Source organism: Chionomys nivalis, chromosome 8 (genome assembly GCF_950005125.1).
Source record: "Chionomys nivalis chromosome 8, mChiNiv1.1, whole genome shotgun sequence".
NCBI classification, from domain to species: domain Eukaryota; kingdom Metazoa; phylum Chordata; class Mammalia; order Rodentia; family Cricetidae; genus Chionomys; species Chionomys nivalis.
Window position 1 is genome coordinate 56,606,674 of NC_080093.1, and position 6,159 is coordinate 56,612,832.

The window sequence follows — 6,159 nt, forward strand, 5'->3', positions numbered from 1 at the left end:
CACTTTGTAGTTTTTGAGGTAATAGTAAGTAGAATTTTCCAATCTTTACATCACAAGGTTTTCCTAAAGCCATAATAGGTACACCCCCACTCCAAGAGGCTGCTTGATGTGGGATTCCCCCCTATATGCTGTGAATATGGTTTATTACCATTGGTTAATAATGAAGCTGTTTTGGCCTATGGCAGGGCAGAATAAAGTCAGGAGGGAAATCTGAAAACACACACACACACACACATATATATATATATATAGAGAGAGAGAGAGAGAGAGAAAGAGAGAGAGAGAGAGAAAGTAGGCAGAGTAAAGGAGATGCCTTGTAGCTGCTTAAGGTAAAAGATGTCAGAAACTTACCAATAGACCACAGCCTTGTAGTGATACACAGATGAATCGAAATAGATTAATTTATGATGTAAAAGTTAGCTATGAATACACTTGGGCTATTAGATTTGTCTAATCTGTTGCAATTAATATAGTTTCTGTGTAATTATTTGGGTCAGGGTCAACCACGAAACCAAAGCACAGTCTTTGCAAATAAAACAAAAGGATGCTCTCAGGAAAGCATGTCTAGGAACACCCGAGGCAAGAACAGCCTTCACATGTCCACTTAATGTGAGAAAGAGGGCAGGAGCCTCCCCAGGGCCAGCTTGACATCCTTGTTCCTCAGTGTATAGATGAGGGGGTTCAGGGTTGGGCTGAGGACTGAGTACAGCACTGAAGTCACTTTGCTTCTTTCTGGGCTGTAGCTGGAAGCAGGACTGATGTAGGCACAGAACACAGATGAGTAGTACACACAGACCACGATGAGGTGGGAGGAGCAGGTAGAAAAGGCCTTCCTCTTGCCCTCAGCAGAACGCATGCGCAGGATGCTGGCGATGATGCAGCCATAGGAGAGTAAGGTGAGGAAGAAGTTGATGCCTCCATAAACGGCATCTGCTATAAGAGTCATGATGCTATTCACATATGTGGAGCTGCAGGAGAGGAGGAGGAGTGGAAGGGATCTCACAGAAGAAGTGGATGATGACATTGGGGCCACAGAATGACAGCCGTGTCATCAGACCAGTGTGGACAGATGAATTTAGAGCACAGATGGACCACACAGCCATGGCCAGGACCCCACACAGACGTGGGCTCATCCTAGAGCTGTAGTGCAGGGGATGGCAGATGGCCACGTAGCGGTCATAGGCCATGACCGTTAGCAGCAGCAGCTCTGAAGATCCAGACCACACAAGGAAGAACAACTGAGTCATAAATCCATTAAAGGAGATGGTGTTTTTCTCAGACACAAGACCAAGCAGTGCCTTGGGCAGCACAGAGGAGGTGCAGACAATATCCATGGTGGCCAGGTTGCACAGGAAAAAGTACATGGGGCTGTGGAGCCCAGTGCTGGAGGTGACCAAAACAATGATCACAGTGTTTCCTATGAGAGCCATTGTATAGAGGGTCAGGAAGCAGCCCATCAGGAGCAGTCTTAGACTAGGGTGCTCTGAGAACCCTTCCAGCACAAACTCAGTCACCATTGTCTCATTGGGACTAACCATCATTGTGTGTCTGCCAGCTTCTGAGAACATATTACTGTTCATCTCTCTAAAGCCTGAGTTTTAAACTTGATCATCTCAAGATTCTGTGTTGTCAGAAAAGGAGAGAGTGAGTGTACTTCCATCAGGAAAGCCTCTTGTCTCTTATGTCCTTACCAGACCATTTGGTATTTCATTCACTTTGGGTTTCCCACCTAGAATCTTTCACCCTGTATTCTTGGATCAAGGGGGACATCTGTACCTTCCTCATCCTCTCAAACATGTGGATGAGTGAAGCAGCCCTCACCCAGAACCTGCCTGTGATTTGATTCTCTATCCCCTGTGACACTGTGCTCTGTTGACGTTGACATTGCTGGAAGCACAGTTCCCCTTACCTCCACAGCAGGTATTTTTTTCCACAAGGGAAACTCTCGGATCAATGCACACTGACATGATACCTGGCCTCCTGGCTTCTTGGGTCCCTTTGCATCCTCTGAAATGTGGACTTGGTCGCTAGTTTCCTTCGAAACCAGGTAATTACCGATACCCATGTCTACGTACATCCATATCATCTGATTTAACCCACTGTGACCTGTGATTTGTCCTGTGGATGACACTGCTCTGATTCCAACACACTACAAATTTATCTCCAGAGACAATTTCTCAAAACCTCAGCCTAAAAATATAAAGTACTTCTGTGCCTTTTCTGTCTCAACTATCCCCAGTAACATCGAAGTCAACAGACCCATAACTGAAATCATTGCCACAGTCTACAGATTCTCCTGTGTCCATAGAAACTTGTCATTTCTTCCCTGATGGAGGAAGGTCATTGGTTAAAAAATAAAGAAACTGCTTGGTCCTCATAGGTTAGAACATAGGTGTGTGGAGTAAACAGAACAGAATGCTGGGAGGAAGAGGAAGTAAGCTCAGACTCGATATCTCTCCTCTCTGCGGCAGACGCGATGAAGCAAGCCGCCAGGTCAGACATGCTGAATCTTTCCCAGTAAGACTGGTGCTACACAGATTACTAAAAATGGGTTAGGCAAAATATGAGAATTATCCCATAAGAGGCTAGAGCTAGTGGGCCAAGCAGTGTTTAAATGAATACAGTTTGTGTGTTGTTATTTCGGGGCATAAGCTAGCCAGGCGACCAGGAGCTGGGGTGGCAGGAACACAGCCCCAGCCCCCAACAACACTTCCCCAGGATTTTATGATGCTTATTTTATAGAGCACAGCTCCATCTCTCTGAATCATGGTCTTGCTTTTAACCTATGCCTATGATAGACCCTCAATAGATTCATGTTCCATGGGCCAAAAATGTATTCTGCATCCTCTTACATCTCTCATCTGAGTGGTCCTCAGAGCCCGTTACTGTAGCTTTCCCAATATTTGTACCTCATGTTCCCATTTGATTTAACTCTTATAAGTTTTAGGTTCTTTTCATTTCTAACATTTTCAGTTTTTCCCTCAACACTCATGGACTACAGACTGTGCACCTTATGATAACTGGCCCTCTTTCCCCGGGTCAAATTCACTATTCCTCTCCCCAGTGCTTCAGCAAAATACACTCTATTAGACCCATCTGACACCACCTATTAGACCTTTCTATAGTTTCCTGCATGGATTCATATAGTGAATACTATAAACATGTATATATAAATATCTTTGTGAAAATTATTTGCAGTGGAACTTACCAGTAAATTTTCTTTGCTTTGCATATCTCTTTCAGTGGACAAGATAAAATCATCTTTTCCTTCATTTCTGAGCACATCCATGATATATAGCCTGTGAAGTATGTCCACTTACTGAATCCAGTGTCACTCACCATTCCCCACTTTGCCCCACACCAGTCTTAAAACTCTTCATTTTCTTTGATCACATTTTTTCTCCTATATTATTTCTATAGTATGGCTTGCAGCTCATCTTCTCCCCATCTTAATGGTTAATGTTTTATTTACAATTCAACATTTTATTGTTGCCTCCATTTGAAATGAGAGATACTCAGATATCTTGTTCACCCTTTGCAACCACATGGACAGTGTTATGTCTCCCTGCTGTTGATTCTATTTTTTAAAAAACAGTCTTATGTCTTATTTTACATACCAATCCCTGTTCCCCACTCCCTTCACTCCTCCTGCTCCCCCATTTTCTCTCCACCCAACCTATCATCAATCCTCAGAGTGGGTGAGTCCTCCCATGGGAAGTCAACAAAGTCTATCATATCACTTGAAGCAGGACAAAGGACCACTCCCACTGTGTCTAGGTGAGTAAGGAATTCCCTCACTGGGAGTGTGACTTAAAGAACCAGTTTATGCACTAGGGATAATTACTGGTTTCACTGCTAATGGCCCTATAAAATGCCCAAACCACAACAATTGTCACCCACATTCAGAGGGCCTACTTTAGTCTTATGCAGGTTCTCCATCTGTCCATTCAGAGCCAGTGAGCTCCCACTTGCTGAGGTCAATTGTTTCTGTGTGTTTTCCCATCTGGTCTTGGCCCCTTTGCTCACAATATCACTCTTCCTTCTCTATGACTAGACTCCAGGAGTTGGCACTGTGCTTAACTGTGGATCTCTGCCAACACCCTGCTGTTGATTCTATTGCACTAGAGAATACCCAATGCATAGTTTGGTTTTTCAAGTTGTTCTGTAGAAAAAGAATTACAGAAACAAATTATTCATATGTCCTTGGCACTTTCTGGATCTGTCTAGCTAAGTCAAATACACCTGAATTTGCATTACTCTCCTGATAGTACTGATAATCTCTGAGTGATATTGACCCCAGCACCTGGGAGTGATGTTTAAGATTGACCTTAGGCTGAGCTAGAGAGAAAGATCTAAAAACAATTAAAGCCTATAAGAATATTTACTGTCTCTTAGAATTCTCTTATTACCAACAACACACCTATAAAAATCTAATTACATGGAAAATAACTAATGGATTCCTAAATGACGTTCCTAAAATGAAATCACAGAGAAATGTAATAAGCTGGGTGATTTGTGGACTCAGATATGTGTCCATATACTGATGGACACATGACTTACCACAAATGAGTAAAAATACTCACAATAGAGAAAAACAGAATCTTCAACTAATGGTGATGGTCAAACTGGACATTAACATGTAGAAGAATTATGATAGATCCCTTTCCTTCATCTTTATAAAACTTGACCCTTAGTGGATCAAGACCTCAGCATAAGACCCAACACCCTTAAAACTGGAAATTAAACTGGAAGTTAACAGAGGAGAAAATAGGAAATATGACTGAACTCATTGCCACAGGAAATGACTTTTTGAATAGGACCATGGTAATAAGGCATTGAGACCAATAAAAGACAGATAGGCCCATTTGCCACTGTAATACTTCTGTATAACAAAGAACACCAGTATTTGAGTGAAGAGCCAACCTACAAAATGGCAAAAAAATCTCTACCATTACCCATCTGACAGAGGGTTATTTCTAGAATATACAAATAACTAAAAATATTAAGCAACAAGAAAACAAACAACACAACTCAAGCTTGGAAATAAAACTAAACAGAGAATTATCAAAAGAAACACAAATAGATGATAAATAATTTTTAAATGTTCACGTTCCTTAGTTATCAGAGAAGTGCAAATTAAAACCCCTTTGAGATTAAATCTTTCTCCAGTCAGAATGACCAAGAAAAACTTGACAGGCAATGCTGGGAAAGATGTGGATAAAGGGGATTACTTATTTGAAGCTAGTAGGAGTAAAGCTGGTACAACACTATGTATATCGGTAAGAAGGGCCATAAAAAGGTAAAAATAGATATAGTACATGCTTCAGCTATACTATCAGGCATAAACCTGAAAGACTGTATATCTTAATAAAGTGATACAAGTGCTTCCAAAGCTCATTGCTGCTCTATTCACAACAACCAAGACATGGAAACAGCATAAATGTCCATGATATGAATAATAAAGAGTGAATTTATGGTATTTACAAAATGGACTGTTACTCAGCTGTTAAGAAAAGTGAAATTATGAAGTTTGCAGAAAAATGGGTGAACTTGGAAGCAATCATCCCGAGTGAAGTAACTCAGACCTTGAAAGACAAATACCCTATGCTCTCTCTCTTTCTCATGTGACCATTACATTTTAAGCTTTAGTTACATGTACTTCCTTTGGAATCTGATAGAGGATAGAATCTAGTATGGCACCATGGGGAGGCTGAAGGGGAGATGACATATAATGTTTTAAATATGGAAAAGAGATCATTAAATAAGAATGCTGAAGGGGGAAGATGGGATAAAGAGTAGAAGAGGGATTATGTAGAGATATGTGAAACACTAAAAGCCTTTAAAATCCATATAAAATCCTACTACAGTAGAATCTTCCTAAAATATACTCATATACAGGCATAAAAATAATTTAAATAGAGTTACCCTGTAGTGTGTGTGTGGGAACAACACCTCTATAAGACATCACATGGTGCTAAATAAAAACTCCTGTTGCAAGAATGGGCTAAGTCTAAGAGATGTTAATTACTAGATCCATTGCCCCTCAGACAGTACAAGCTATTGCAGGTGCTCCTGGTTATCTTCCAGAATGTGATGATAAGATCCTACAGCTGGGAACAGCACTGTAGCTTGAAACATAAACATGGAGAAATCAAGTCT

At 41.1% G+C, this 6,159-nt stretch overlaps 1 pseudogene; it reads right to left on the reverse strand.

Moving 5' to 3' along the window:
- Positions 1–604: 604 nt before the first annotated feature.
- LOC130880013 (olfactory receptor 13A1-like) lies at positions 605–5,427 on the reverse strand (annotated as a pseudogene).
- Between the last annotated feature and the right edge of the window lie 732 nt (positions 5,428–6,159).